The sequence below is a fragment of the Coenobita brevimanus genome, chromosome 48 (genome assembly GCF_032717465.1).
Source record: "Coenobita brevimanus isolate Jiangsu-jjx chromosome 48, ASM3271746v2, whole genome shotgun sequence".
Classification (NCBI taxonomy): Eukaryota; Metazoa; Arthropoda; class Malacostraca; order Decapoda; family Coenobitidae; genus Coenobita; species Coenobita brevimanus.
In genome coordinates, this window is record NC_137001.1 from 16,379,769 (window position 1) to 16,397,205 (window position 17,437).

A 17,437-nucleotide genomic window follows, 5' to 3' on the forward strand; every position below is an offset into this window, starting at 1 on the left:
CCTGCCATTCTCTGACTAAACATATCTGGACCGTTAAATTATCCCCTAATTCTACTGACTATGAAAAATTCTTCGGCTATCTTACTTCTACGATGGAACACATTCTATCCATTTCCCCATTCTCTGAAATCTTCATTCTAGGAGATTTCAATGTTCATCACCACCTTTGGCTCTCCTCTCCTTTCACTGATCCACCTGGTGAACAAGCCTACATCTTATCTATCCTAATGACCTACTGTAGAGCAGCTTGTACAGCACCCTACCCGTATCCCTGACCACCTTGGGGAGAGCTCCAACATACTTGACCTCTTCCTTACAACTAATCCTTCTGCTTATGCTGTTGATCTTTTCTCTCCATTGGGCTCCTCCAGTCACAACCTTATTACCTTAACCTGTCCTATCACTCCTGTATGGCCTGTGGACCCTCCAAGGAAACGTCATCAATGGCACTTTGGAGCTCCGGATTGGGAGGCCCTCAGGCAGTACTTCTATTTTCCCTGGAATGATTACTGTTTCCATGCCCGGGAGCCATTTCAGTGTCTTGTGCATTACAGAGGTTATTCTCTCGGGCATGGAAGCATACTTTCCTTTCCCATATCCTTTGACTAATGCAAGAAAGCCTTGGTTTAATCGCGCTTGTTCTAATGCTGTCCGCAACAAGGAAAGGGCCTATAAAATGTACCGGAGCCAACCTACCCCTGAATCACATCTTTTTTATGTTTCTGCCCGGAATCGTGCTAAGTATGTTCTTAGTTCTGCTAAAAATAATTTCATCCATACTAAATGCTCTCAACTTTCCAACTCGAATTCTTCTCGCTCCTTCTGGCACCTTGCCAAAAACCTTTCTAACAACTTTACCTCATCATCCATCCCTCCTCTTTTCTACTCTGATGGCTCTGTAGCTATTTCTTCTACTGATAAAGCAGATCTCTTTGATCAGACTTTCTCCTCCAATTCCATGTTAGACGATTCTGGTGCTGTTCCTCCATCACTTACCCCCCTCTGACTTCCTCATGGCTGACATTAAAATTTCTTCAGCTGATGTATTTTCAGCTATCACTGGCCTCAATACTAACAAGGTAAATGGGCCTGATGGAGTCCCTCCTGTGGTCGTCATGAACTGTGCTTACATCCTGCCTAGGTGAACTCTTTTGCCTTTGTCTTTCAACTTGTAACTTTTCTTCTTGCTGGAAGTTTGCTCTCATTCAGCCAGTCCCAAAGAAGGGTGTCCATTCCCAACCCTCTAATTATCGTCCCATTGCTTTAACATCCTGTGTCTCAAAAGTTTTAGAGTTAATTCTTAACAGAAAAATTTTAAAGCATCTTTCCTATCTCAACCTTCTTTCTGATCGTCAATATGGGTTCCGTCAGGGACGCTCCACTGGCGATCTTCTCACCTACCTTTCAGACTCCTAGCCATCCTCCTTTCGGGACTTTGGCGATAGCTTTGCCATTGCACTTGACATCTCAAAGGCTTTCGATCGAGTCTGGCATAAATTTTTAATTTCCAAACTGCCCTCTTACGGTTTCTACCTTTCCATCTGTGCCTTCAACTATAGCTTCCTTTCTGGTCGTTCTATACCTGCCGTTGTAGACGGCCATCGTTCGTCTCCTAGATCTATCAACAGTGGTGTTCCTCAGGGCTTTGTCCTATCACCAACTCTCTTCCATTTATTCATTAATGATCTTCTAAGCTGTATAGTCAGCCAAAAAGTCGTGTCTGCATTCCGAACCCCATAAATATTCGAACAGAGAAGTGGAAGCAGCAGGGATAGTTTCACAAGTCTGTTAACTGTGTCAGATCAGGGGGTGGTGGGGGTGAGTGGATTGGGGGTGGAAGTGGGGTGTGTGTGTGTGCTGTAATTATTGTTGGCAGTGTAATCTGTTATTTTTGTTGGCAGCGTAGTCTAGCAATACACCGCACAGTAAAGGCGTTAAATGTGATATTACACCTGATTTAATACCTGTTAATAGTGAAATGTATCATTAACCTGAAATAATGCCTATAACATGTAGCCAAGCAAGCGTTAGCAGAAATGACGAGGTTCTACCCCCCTCCCCACCTTCCTGCCACACCCTCTCCGCCGGGCATCAGCTAGCCACATAACATGTGAATAAAGGACAGACAGCTGTGTTTTTACTGTATGTTTACCTTCTGAACATGACAGGATATATTACATACCATTACCATGTGTGGTGTGGCACAGGGGCATGCAGTGCCTTCACAGTAATAACGAGAAAAGCATTTGTTTCCACAAGTGGTTAATGTTTTGGTAAAGGGGTAAGGGAAACCTGACCACAGGTGTTACGCACGGTGATGACACCCAGATATACACGCACCAGCATATAGTCATAGCTTCACAGTCATTCAGTTATCTATATTGGGCGACAGGAAAATTAGAGGGGAGATTCATGTTGTCACTAATAAATGTTGTTTTATATTATCACAACCATGACATTCCATTAAATTCCAATCACTCGTTATGAAACGTTTTCCACAGTCATTCCGTCCTCTGAAGTATTCCAAATATCAAAGATGAATTAGACAAGACAGCCCATGTATATGAAACTGCAGTATATTTTGATAACATGTAAACTCATGATGATGCATTTGTAGACATTTAGCGACATATTAGTGACAAAAATTGACTATAACCCTATTACCCAGTATGTTATTCCCAACAGCTTCCACCCTTCGGTAATGCATGGTATATAAAACATGAGAGCACACACACCCTCCATTACCCCACCTCCACCCCCACCACCGTCTCATCTGACACAGTTACCAGACTTGTGAAGCTATCCCTGCTGCTGCCACTTATCTGTTCGAATATTTACGGGGTTCGGAAAGAAGACACGACTTTTTTGGCTGACTATACATTTAACCCTATCTACTCGTATGCTGATGATACCACCCTTCACCATTCCATTCGGTTCCCGCAACGTCCATCTGAGCAGTTACTTCAGCAAAGGATGAGGCTATGGCACATCTGCTGTCTGACTTGGCTCGTATCTTTGACTGGGGTAAAAATACTTTGGTTGTTTATAGTGCATCAAAGACTCGGTTTTTACTCCTATCAACCCAACAAAATCTTCCACGGGAGTACCCACTGATGTTTAATAATACCCAACTCAATCCTGCTGTTATGAGTCCATATTATAATTACAAATCATAATAGATAGATAGATAAATAGTTAGATAGACAGCTCCATGCAAGCCTGGGAAAGGGAAATGATCTTGCAAGTTAACTGAGGAAATGTTGACGATACATAGGAAGTAGCAAAGTCAGGGGATGATGTAGGTAGTGTGTCAGCGAGATAGCAGGCAAACAAAGCCTAGTGACATACACACATACTCACACACAGGTTTCTGGAACTTTCCAACCACAGTGTAACGCACGTGACACGACCCCTGTTTCACCAGAATTTAGGAAGCAGAGCTCAGAAGGAGACAGGCCATAGAACCGGCAGGTAGTAGGGAGAACAAGCTTAGCAACATGGAAGAGAGAGAGAGAGAGGAAGAGCGAGAGCGAGACAGGAGGTAGCTTGCGGGACTCGACTTAACTTCAGTCGTGTGTGAGACTTTGTTAATATTTCCAAGACTAATAAAAATAGTCCCATACTATTCTTTACCTCTCCTGTCATTGCATGACAAATGGGAACGAAGATTTTCTACTTACAAAGTTACTCACTTATAACAACCGCTCGTCCACAAGTCTAATATATATATAACTAATCTATAAAACTCCACTACAAGATGTTACAAAGTCTTTTATGAGATTTGGTGGCAGCGAACATATACGAACCTCGTCTATGAATCAACAGTGAATTCCTACAAAATATCAAGATCGAAAACAAAAAATACCTCTTACAACCAACAACTCACAACCAGCTCCTGACAGTATTCTCTCCAACCCTCCCTCCATCTCCCCGATCATCACGCTGATATAGAGGTGAAGAGGTCACAGGACGCCCTGCAAGTAGTTTAACAAAGTACTGATACAAACAATCTTGCAATTTCTACGACGAACCAACGAACTACAACCATCTACAATCAACTACAAGTAACAACTCTACGAGTCGTCTGTATAATCTTCTACACGCTTCTACAAGGAGCTGCAGTCTTCATCCCACAACGAGTAAATCACAAGAGGAAAGGACCGAGAAAACATCGAGAAAGAAAAACAAAACAAACAAACGAAGAGTGAGACACGACTCACAACTCACAACCACCAGACCTCACCCTTCTCTCTCTGCTACATCCACCCAGCCTCCACCGCTGACGCAGGAGTCGAGAGGTAAAGACGACGAAGCAAATACCAAGCCCATATTCACAGCTCATCTTACTCATCTTCACTCAAGTTATTCATCGCTACTCATTTACTCACCACAGCTACCAGTGTGGGAAGTCGACGTCACCATACGTGTGCTGAGACGACGACAAGCCGTGTGTCTGACACCCCCAACACGTCAATCAACCCGTGAAGAACAACGCTATCACCACGTGCAACACCACTCACACCATTTCCACCATAGTAAAAATTAGTGAGTTACATAGTTACTTCATTTATACGATACACAGTGATAGACAACACATTTTGCACAAACATATAAAACTTACTGTATAATTACAACTTACATACACATACTTCAATTATCTGCATAACTCAAACACTAAATAATCACCAACAATAAATATTCTACACTGTATATATTCATTCATTTATTATAGCAATTATTTACCACCAACGAGTGTTACCATTTATACCTACATAAAATACGTGTTTCATACATACAGCTATACATTATTACATCTACAAAGTGATAAAGAAAATATACCATCACAGTTACTCAGTGAGCGATTAAAAGAAATGTATTAAACATTTATTAATTAAAGCTACCTAGTGGAAACATAAATTAAGTTACAAGGAAAACCAGAAAATAAAAAAATGGCCAACACAAATGACGTTAGCGAGAATGAACATCTTCAACACAATCGTGAAGACAATGATTTCCACACAATGCTGACACATATATTGCCCACGATAGGTACAAGTGAACAACAAGTCAGTGTATATAGTTAATACTGTATACAGTGTATATATATTTTTTATATAAAATAACAAAATATGGGACTATATAATATAATTTTCAGTAATATCTGTGCAATATAAACTAAATCTTAAAAAAGGGTCCCAAGGGAATCAGCCAGCAATTATACAATCTCGAGCAACACCGAAAAAACGTAGACAAACGAAGAAAAACAAACTATAGAAAATCAATACATAAAAAAAAAGAAAGAAAAAGAAATACAGTAAGATCACATAACAAACAAATGAAAATAAGTGTAAGTGTTACTACAAATGCCAAAGAACCACATAAACTACAAACAAAAAAGTGAATTGTTGTCTCCACAAGCTAGTGGCATGGCACATCATATTATCATCGACCGCAGCATGACCGGATTCAATGTCAGGACTGCAATTATTACAATTATGTAACTACAAACGATATGTAACATTTATGTAACAACAAACGATTGCATTATGTTACACTTGCTACAGTTATGTAACTACAAACAATATGTAACAATTATGTAACAGCTGCATTAATAAGATGTAACTTTTATGTAACTTTAACTTTAATTATGTAACTACAAACAATATGTAACAATTATGTAACAGTTGCATTAACAGGGTGTAACTTTTATGTAACTTTAACTACAATTATGTAACTACAAACAATATGTAACAATTATGTAACAGTTGCATTAACAAGATGTAACTTTTATGTAACTTTTAACTACAATTATAAGGCCAACACAATTATGTAACAGTTGCATTAACAAAATGTAACTACAATTATAAGGCCAACACAATTATGCATCACCACAATATTATGTAACAATTCATAAAATGTTACAATTATGTATTACCACAATATTACTGCAATATTATGTAAAATCATACAATTATACCACAATTCTGTATTACCAGAATCATCTTACAAGTTAGGTGAAATATTAGACATTACTAAAGGGATAACTCAATATGTAATGTAATAACCTAGCAGTATTACCATTGCACAATCATATGCATATGTCTGTTATGCATACACATCTTACAAAATGTCATACAACAACCATTGCATTTATTCAAATATGTATACAACTTGTTTAAAATGTAATATTACTAGATCATTGCAATTTACTATGAATATTGTATGTGTATAATATTATAATCAACATTATGTACTAATAGATTAGCATATGTCAATGATGATTGCTGTCGGAGGACCTTCAGCGGCGCGGCCGAGCAATGTTATGAGTCCATATTATAATTACAAATAATAATAGATAGATAGATAAATAGATAGATAGACAGCTCCATGCAAGCCTGGGAAAGGGAAATGATCTTGCAAGTTAACTGAGGAAATGTTGACAATACACAAGAAGTAGCAAAGTCAGGGGATGATGTAGGTAGTGTGTCAGCGAGATAGCATACAAACAAAGCCTAGTGACATACACACATACTCACACACAGGTTTCTAGAACTTTCCAACCACAGTGTAACGCACGTGACACGGCCCCTGCTACACCAGAATTTAGGAAGCAGAGCTCAGAAGGAGACAGGCCATAGAACCGACAGGTAGTATGAAGAACGAGCTTAGCAACATGGAAGAGAGAGAGAGAGAGGAAGAGCGAGAGAGAGACAGGAGGTAGCTTGCGGGACTCGACTTAACTTCAGTCGTGTGTGAGACTTTGTTAATATTTCCAAGACTAATAAAAATAGTCCCATACTATTCTTTACCTCTCCTGTCATTGCATGACAAATGGGAACGAAGATTATCTACTTACAAAGCTACTCACTTATAACAACCGCTCGTCCACAAGTCTAATATATATATAACTAATCTATAAAACTCCACTACAAGACGTTACAAAGTCCTGTCTCGCTCTTGCTCTTCCTCTCTCTCTCTCTCTCTCTCTCTCTCTCTCTCTCTCTCTCTCTCTCTCTCTCTCTCTCTCTCTCTCTCTCTCTCTCTCTCTTCCATGTTGCTAAGCTCGTTCTCCCTACTACCTGCCGGTTCTATGGCCTGTCTCCTTCTGCCCTCTGCTTCCTAAATTCTGGTGTAGTAGGGGTCGTGTCACGTGCGTTACACTGTGGTTGGAAAGTTCTAGAAACCTGTGTGTGAGTATGGGTGTATGTCACTAGGCTTTGTTTGTATGTTATCTCGCTGACACACTACCTACATCATCCCCTGACTTTGCTACTTCTTGTGTATTGTCAACATTTCCTCAGTTAACTTGCAAGATCATTTCCCTTTCCCAGGCTTGCATGGAGCTGTCTATCTATCTATTTATCTATCTATCTATTATGATTTGTAATTATAATATGGACTCATAACACTGCATCATCCTTGAACATGCCTGGGGTTTTATTCGCTCGGGATCTATATTGGAAAGATCATATTGCATCTCTTGTAGAATGTGCTTCCAAGAGATTAGGTGTGCTAAGCCAACTCCGTACCTTCTTTACCCCTGCACGGTTGTTGACTTTATACACGGGTTTTATTCGCCCTTGTGTGGAGCACAACTCTCATGTGTGGGGAGGTTTCCCACATACAGCTCTCCTCAGTAGCGTGCAGTCAAAGGCTTTTCATTTCATTAACTCTCCTCTTTTTGGCTCCGTTCAAACTCTGTCTTTTTGCCGCACTGTTGTCTTTTTATCTCTTCTATCGCTATTTCAATGGTCACTGCTCCTCTGAACTGTCTGCTTGCATCCCTCCACCTTTACGAGCACTTATCTAGCAACAAATTCTCATCCCTTTTCTGTCCAACTCTCTAATATAAAAGTTGACCGTTACTCCTAGTCCTTCATTTATGCAAGAGGTCAACTCTGGAACTGTTTCCCTCTGTCTTTATTTCCTACTTCCTATGATCTCCAGTCTTTCAAACGCAGTGTGTCCAGGCATCTCGAAATGAACGGATCTTGAATTTGGCTCTTTTTTGTATTGGTTTTGTTTTTTTCTTGGAAGGAAGTATTTTGTGGGCTCCTAGCCTTTGGCTCCTTCCTCGCATAAAAAAAAAAAAACAGACATGGAGGGAGAGAGAGAGAGAGAGAGAGAGAGAGGCAAATAGATAGTTAGACAGATAGGTAGATGGACCGACTGACCGACCGTTGGACAGACAGACAGAGAGACATGTAGACAGACCGACAATTGAATAGAAATTGATATATAATCGTACTTGCACAACACCTGCACAGCAATATTTGTGGGGGAAATAATAATAAATAAATAAATGCGCGAAGAGGTATCAGGCTGTGGGGCGACATTCATAAGACAAGGGACACGTTGATTAGCCGCACCCACCCCTGTAGTATTCTTCCAGGAGAAAGAATTAACATGTTACTGGTTAAACACTTAAATGACTTTATGCAGCACTGGCCCTCCCGATACAACCCAATGACCAGCGGTGTGTGTGTGTGTGTGTGTGTGTGTGTGTGTGTGTGTGTGTGTGTGTGTGTGTGTGTGTGTGTGTGTTTAATGCGAGGAAGAAGGAACCAAAGGCCATGGGCCCGCAATACCTGTTCCTTCCAAGAGAAAAAACAATATACAAGAGAGTGCCAAATTCAAGATCCGATCATTTCGAGATGCCTGGACACACTGCGTTTGAAAGACTGGAGATTATAGGAAGCAGGAAATACAGACAGAGGGAGACAGTTCCAGAGTTGACCTGTTGCATAAATGAAAGAATGGGAGTAACGGTTAACTCTTACATTAGCGAGTTGGACAGAAAAGGAATGTGTGTGTGTGTGTGTGTGTGTGTGTGTGTGTGTGTGTGTGTGTGTGTGTGTGTGTGCGTGTGTGTGTGTGTGTGTGTGTGTGTGAGAGAGAGAGAGAGAGAGAGTACCGGGAGTATATATAGGACTTACTCCTGGTTCCGTTCAAGAATTATGTGTGTGTGTTGTTACGGAACAGAGAAAGATAATGTACACTTTAAGTGAGAATTCTAAAAATCACCACTGTCCCGCAAAGTTCCAGGTTCAAAACAAAAGAGTTAGGTAAAATTACAAGTTAAAGTTTAATGCTCAAACTAACAACAAAACATTCAGGACTCATAAGGATAATGTAATGGCAAAATCAGGTTAAATATATGGTTAACTGCAATAGCCCCTATTAACACGAAATTAGCATGAGTAAATTTATCTAAGTCAGCCCTGTTAAAATGAGCTACCAGATAATACTCAGTGAATGCCAGATATATTATTACAGATACAAAGTATTATTAATGATGGCTGACAACAAGAACCCTACGTAAATTACAAAAACCTTACTAGGCCCAAGAATTAACCTTATGCTACACAGTACAAGAAAAAATGCAACAACAGTTATACTCAAATTGCACACAGCTGCTAGATGGTTGGAGACTTCCTGAGCACTCACAATAATAACAACTATACAGGGGAGGACAGAGATGTGAACAAAATGAGGAGCAGATCTAAGTGACAATTAACGTAGAGACTAAGCTCATTATATAGGGGCCAGCAGAGCTTGATACAACTTGTAAGAAGGACGCGCAAATGAAGCCATAGGGGACAAAGAGCTGACAATCCTGCTCTGAACAACAGAAAGGACGACTTTACTATAACGGTAGAAGGGGGGGACTGAGGCAGAACACGCTCGTGATCAAACATGCAGCATACTGTGCGTTAAAATTACACAAAGGATGATGAAATCATAGGCTATGTAACACCTCCCCACAAAGAAAAAGAAATTTACAAAGGAAATTTCTTATTACTCTAAAACAATCTGTCTAAAGTCTAGATAAGCAATCTGCAATAACATTTTCTTTCCCCTTGACATGTTGTATGTCTAATGAATACTCCTGAAGAAGTAGACTCCATCTTGCCAATCTCTGATTTTTATCTTTAAACTTACTAAGGAATTTCAGTGGGTTATGATCGGTATAAATAACTATGGGGTCAAAACCAGAACACAAATAAAATGAAAAAGCTGTAAACCCAAAATCAAGGCCAAAAGCTCTTTCTCAATAGTTGAGTAGGTCTTTTGAGATGGAGTGAACTTCTTACTGTAATAAGATACAGGGTGTTCAATACCCTGATCACCCTCTTGCAGCAAAACAGCCCCAGCTCCCGTATCACTTGCGTCAACAGCCATCTAAAAGGGCTTAGCAAAATTTGGAGTAGCGAGCACTGGCTGACTTAATAGGATAGCTTTAAGTTTGTTGAAAGAGGATTCACAGTTATCAGTCCAGACAAATTTAACTCCCTTTTTCAGTAGGTCTGTAAGTGGTGATACAAGAATTGAAAAGGTAAGAACAAATCTCCTGTAATAACCTACCATTCCCAGAAATCTTTGTAGCTCTTTCCTACTTTTAGGTCTGGGAAGATCACTTATAACCTGAACCTTAGCTCCTGGTGGTGCAACATGTCCATCACCAATTACATACCCAAGGTACTGAACTTTAGCTTGACCAAACTCACACTTTGATAAATTAGCTACAAGATTAGCCTGAACCAAACGCTCAAGAAATTTACTGACATGGCATAGGTGATCTTTCCAGTTGTCACTGAAGATTAATACATCATCAATATAAACAACACACCCTGCTAAACCCTCTGTTACAACATTCATGAGCTTCTGAAATGTGGCTGGTGCATTCTTCATACCATATGGCATTACAGAACATGCAAAAGTCTTTCCTAGTGTTACAAAACATGAGATATCCCTAGCACGTTCAGTCATAGGTACTTGCCAGTATCCTTTTAACAAATCAAACTTACTTATGTACCTAGCCTTTTCGATCTTGTCTCTGCAATCTTCCACACGAGGGAGAGGGTAAGTGTCTGTTTTGGTTATCTGATTAACACGTCTGTAGTCAATGCAAAGCCGCTGTGACTCACCTGGCTTAGGGACTAGAGTGACAGGAGAACTCCACTCGCTCTGACAGGGCTCAATCATCCCGTGGTCCAACAGGTAGCCAAGCTCCCTCTGGATAAAAGGAACTTTCACTGGGTTCACACGGTAAGGAGGCAATTTAATTGGCTTTGCGTCTCCAACATCGACATCAAGCATCAACACAGTGGTTCTTCCTGGAGTGGCACGGAACACTTGCGGGTACTCCTGCAGTAATGCCGAAAACTCCTGCCTTTCCTCGGGAGCTAGATGAGAAAACTTAGTCTGGAGATCATTCATGATATCAGGATTCTTCCCCAAGCTATCACTCAGGCTCATGCTGCATGGGAGAACTTCACTTGCAGACTCGGGTGGAACAGCTACAGTGCAGACTGGATTATTTTTGTCCCGCCTGTGATATAACTTTAGCATGTTGATGTGACATAGTTGCTTGTTCTTTCTACGATCTGGTGTGGCGATGACATAGTTGACATCACTGAGTTTCTTCTCCACGAAATAAGGACAACTAGACTTGGCTTGAAGAGGTTGCCCATGAACTGGTAGCAGAATCAAAACCTGATCTCCTGGCTGAAAGTGGCGTAACCTGGACTTCTTATCATACCAAGTCTTCATCTTCTCCTGAGCAGCTCCTAAATTCTTTCTCGCCAGCTGTAAAGCAGTGGACAGCCGTTCTTTGAACTTCATCACATACTCCAGCAGGCTGACGTCATCTTCCTCCGACAGCCAGCATTCCTTGAGTAACTTAAGTGGTCCTCTTACTTCATGGCTAAACAGTAGTTCAAAAGGTGAGAAGCCCAGTGATTCATTTGGAGATTCTCTTGCAGCAAACACAACGAATGGACGACCTTTATCCCAGTCTTTCTGATGTTCCAAACAGTATTTCTTGAGCATCGATCTGAGTGTTTGATGATATCTCTCCAACGCTCCTTGGGTCTGGGGATGGTAAGCTGAAGACGTGATCTGGGTGATGCCCAACTCTTTCAGAGACTGCTTGAAAACGTTTGACATGAAATTACTTCTCCGGTCTGACTGCACCTCCTTGGGCAGACCAAACTTTGTGAAGAACCCTAGCATTTCCTTAACAACGTTCTTTGCTGAGATATTTCTAAGTGGAATGGCTTCAGGATAACGAGTAGCCATATCAGTCAGGGTCAACACATAAGAAAATCCTGAAGAAGTCTTAGGAAGAGGGCCCACAATATCCACCAACACACGGGTGAAAGGCGCCTCAAAAGGAGGAATGGGAACGAGAGGTGCAACCTTTTTGGTCTGATTACACTTCCCCACAACTTGACAGGTGTGACAAGACTTACAATACCAGGAAACGTCCCTGAAGATACCTGGCCAGTAGAAGTGTTTCAAAATGCGTGCCACAGTCTTTCTCACTCCAAGGTGTCCTGCCAAACTGGAATCATGAGCCACTCTAATGATATCCTGCCTACAAACACGAGGGATGACAACTTGATGTACAACCTCCCATTCACAGTCGGCTGATGCTGTTGGGGGTCTCCACTTCCTCACAAGTACTCCTGACTTTATATAATAACAAGTAGAAGCACCAGCTGACTCTTCCTCACTGCAAGCAGAGTTAGCTAGACCTTTCAACTCAGGGTCAGCAACCTGCAACTCAACCAACTCTTGACGAGACAAATTATTAACACTACGGGGTACTGCCTCATCTGGTGAGTGGTCCAAATTAGCAAGAAAAGTGTCAGCTCGGATAACATCATCATCATCATTATCCTCTAAATCACCAGTAACTTTAGACTTAGCCCTAGTGACAGCACATGCAGGGAACACATCAGGGACATCACAATCCTGGGTCGCAGCCACTGGCTCACTAGACAACTGAGGAGCTGGACACATTTGACTCCACCAATATCATTTCCAAGTAAGAAAGTTACACCTGACATTGGGAGTGTCTCAACCAACCCAACCATAACGGAACCATTAACAAAACCAGACTCTAAATTCACTCTGCACAGAGGGACAGAGAAGTAATTATTCCCTACACCTTGTAAGATTACAGTTTCATCAAAGAAATTAACATTAGAGCCTAGAAAATTGGTCAGCATAAGGGATTGGCAAGCATCTGTGTCACGATATATTTTAACTGATTTCCTGTCATTACTCTCCAGAAGACTGACAAAACCATCAGACAGGAAATTAGCACATGAACTCTTGAGAGTGTCACCCACGTTACTGCTCAAAAGAGGAGCTCCATCATGAGAATTTAAGTTACCCCTCAAAGCAGGTTCAGTTAACTCAGTTAAAGAATTATGGGAACTCTCAAGGGTGAACACTAGACCATTTGACTGAATATTTAAAGACTTCTTTTTGTTCACATCACGCTGTCTCCTGAAACATTTCTCCGTAGTATGACCAAGCTTACTACAATAAGTACATTTACTTTTCTGAAATCTAGAGGTTGAAGCTGGTATTTACTTCCTGAGAAACATCATCTTTATTCTCTTTCCTGTTACCTGTACTCTGAGTAGAGGCAACGTACTTACTCTCAGCTTTCTTTTTTTCTTTATAATATCTCTTGTGAGTGAGAACATATTCGTCAGCTAAAACTGCAGGATCAGACAAATTATCTATTCTTTTCTCATCAAGATATAGGCTTACATCTTTATTAACACACCTTTTGAAGTCCTCCAGCAAAATCATCTGCTTAAATTTGTCAAAATCAGAATTTACATTCTTAGAATTTAACCACTGCTCTAACAGATCTTCTTTGATTTTTGCATCCTCAACATGGGATTGCTTATCTTGCTTGTAAGTTGTCCTAAATTTTACTCTATAAGCTTCAGGAACAAGCTCATAGGCCTTAAGAATCAAGCTGTTAACTACATCATAATTATCAGATTGATCCTGAGGCAAAGATGCATAAGTTACTTGAGCTTTACCGGTGAGAACAGTTTGAAGGAGTACTGGCCAATACTTTTTGGGCCAATTAAAACCTGTAGCTACCCTCTCAAACAACTGAAAATACTTTGTTAAATCAGATTCATTAAAAGGAGGGACAAGTTTAACATTTTTAGCCACATCAAAATCATCAGAGCTAGATGATCCAGTTCCACCTTGTTTCATGCGATACTCATGGTCTGCCTGAATCCTGGCAAGTTCAATTTGTACCTGTATCTGTGCCTCCTGAATACGAGCCTGAGACTCCGCCTCCTTAGCATTTGCCTGAAATTCAGCTTCTTTAGCACGAGCCTCCTGCAGAGCTAGCTGTAACTTAGCTAATTCAATCTGCGTTTGCTCATTTGGAGGAGTTACATTAAACAAGCTTTCATTAATCATGTCAACAATTTGATCTTTAGAATGATGAGAGTGAACTGCAATTCCCAATTGTTGAGCAACAAGCTTAAGTTCATTCTTTGTTCTGTTTTCTACATCACACACTGTTTGAACATTTGACAAAAAATCTTTGGCTTCATCATGAATAAATCACAGTCACAAAATATCAAACAATATCCTTATGATAATATCCTGAATATCCTGATAAGAGGTCGCCAAATTTATGTTACGGAACAGAGAAAGATAATGTACACTTTAAGTGAGAATACTAAAAATCACTACTGTCCCGTAAAGTTCCAGGTTCAAAACAAAAGAGTTAGGTAAAATTACAAGTTAAAGTTTAATGCTCAAACTAACAACAAAACATTCAGGACTCATAAGGATAATGTAATGGCAAAAAACAGGTTAAATATATGGTTAACTGCAATAGCCTCTATTAACACGAAATTAGCATGAGTAAATTTATCTAAGTCAGCCCTGATAAAATGAGATACCAGATAATACTCAGTGAATGCCAGATATATTATTACAGATACAAAGTATTATTAATGATGGCTGACAACAAGAACCCTACGTAAATTACAAAAACCTTACTAGGCCCAAGAATTAACTTTATGCTACACAGTACAAGAAAAAATGCAACAACAGTTATACTCAAATTACACACAGCTGCTAGATGGTTGGAGACTTCCTGAGCACTCACAATAATAACAACTGTACAGGGAAGGACAGAGATGTGAACAAAATGAGGAGCAGATCTAAGTGACAATTAATGTAGAGACTGAGCTCATTACATAGGGGCCAGCAGAGCTTGATACAACTTGTAAGAAGGACGTGCAAATGAAGCCATAGGGGACAAAGAGCTGACAATCCTGCTCTGAACAACAGAAAGGACGACTTACTCTACTATAACGGTAGAAGGGGGGGACTGAGGCAGAACAAGCTCGTGATCAAACATGCAGCATACTGTGCATTAAAATTACACAAAGGATGATGAAATCATAGGCTATGTAACAGTGTGTGTGTGTGTGTAATTTTTTTACTGGGTCGATCAGGATCACTTGATGGTCATGATCGTTAGCTTGTACCCTCCCGGAAGGGAGCTGAGAGCTCATATAGTCCGATCTAAGGGCAAGGCTGTGACCACACACGCACACATCCGTCCCCTTGCTCAAGGGGGACAGTAACCACCCACTTCGTCAGTGAAACTTTTCGCAACCTGAGCGAGGCGCGAACTCCCGTCCACCAGTTGGCAAGCGAGAACGTTACCACTGCACCAGCGAGCGGTGTGTGTGTGTGTGTGTGTGTGTGTGTGTGTGTGTGTGTGTGTGTCTGTGTGTGTGTGTGTGTGTGTCAAGGGGGGAGTGGAAATACGAATGAAATGCCAATAAATAGTCGGTTGTCACAAAGGAATCGACTCAAGTAGTAAGTGTTACTCTATGTGGCTTACTTCGCCGAATCACTAAAGACGAGAATTTCATAAACTTTCTCACCAGTACACAGTGAAGACTAATCGCTCACGAATGCTGAACTGTCGATACTGTTGGCTTCTGAGAAAGTGTCCTGACCCCTGACAATCAATAATAATAATAATATAATCAAGACAGATTTGCTGGTGCTAACTCCTGGCTGGCACAACGGATTTATTATGAATCAGTACCAAAGATCTGGCCTAACTACCAGTCGTGATTAATGTTTGTGCAAACTGGGAGCGGCAGACTAAAGTAAGCACAATGTGGAAAAATTAAACACACTTCTTACATTTAACTCAGCTCAAAGAAAAGATCTGTAGATTTATTAATTACAAGAAAATAAATTTACGTTACAAGAATCTCAAAGTAAATTCAAAATATCAAAGCAAAGGAAATACAATTAATTATGCACTCAAACAATTAGCTAAATAATCTTAACGAGGTACAAATTAACGGGAGGATTATGGTGATGAGAGAGAGAGAGAGAGAGGGAGAGAGAGAGAGAGAGAGAGAGAGGGGGGAGGGGCACATTGGAAGCCTTGCGGGCATAGGGGTAAGCGTCCCCCTCTCAACATTCCCAAGCTCCTTAGGGGTGCTGTTTATAGGCCTTAGACATGCTCTCTCTCTCTCTCTCTCTCTCTCTCTCTCTCTCTCTCTCTCTCTCTATGGCAGAAGGTAGATTAAACTCTCTCTCTCTCTCTCTCTCTCTCTCTCTCTCTCTCTATGGCAGAAGGTAGATTAAAGTATAAGGCATATGTTAGATAAGTCTGTCCGTCTGTCTGTCTGTGTGTCTGTCTGTCTACTCATGTCTGTGTATTTATATCTATATGTCTGTCTGTCTATGTTTCCCTGCTTTTATCTATGGCTGTATTTATCTAGCTATCTATCTACCGACCCACTTAGTAATCCATATTTTATTTGTCTGTCTTTCCATCTATCTATCAGTCTATCTATCTATCTATCTATATCTCTCTATCACCTTATCGACCTGTTATAAATCTATCGTTTCTATCTATCTGCCTGTAAGTATATGTGGAAATCTATCTTCCTATCTCAATCTATTTATCTATCTATCTGTATCTATTTTTTGTCAATGCCTTATCACTAAAGCGTCCCCTACACGATCAATATTATCGACCCACTATATTGACTCAGTATTATCGTGCAATATGCGTGCCCCCTACATGGCTCCATATTATTGCTCAGTATCGTCAGTCTAGCGAGCGATCTCAGGGTGACATGACTGACACTGACATTGCTTTAATCGGAATTGCAATAGCCAGCTGCACAAAAAAGAAGAAAAGTCACAGATGAATGAAAGAGTGGTACAAGAAAAGACATGAGTACAGCAATGAGAATTTGTTGAAGGATATAAGGGTCAGTGAACCAAAGGATTACAGGAATTATATGCGAATGGACAGTGCAGCATTTGACGGCTTACCGAAGATGGCAGCTCCAATTATTTCCAAAAAGAACACTGTGATGAGGGAATGTATCTCTGCAAGTACGCAGCTATCAGTAACACTACGCTATCTTGCCACCGGCAACACATTTGATGATCTGAAATCTGGTAGAGCAGTGTCCCTTCAGTCGATCAGCTGTAGCGTGATGGAGTCATGCTAAGCTATTATTCACTGCCTCAAAGGATATATAAGGGTAAGAAAAACAGGCATTACAGTTTCAGTATTTATATATGAAAAATAAATGACTAGTCTAACACA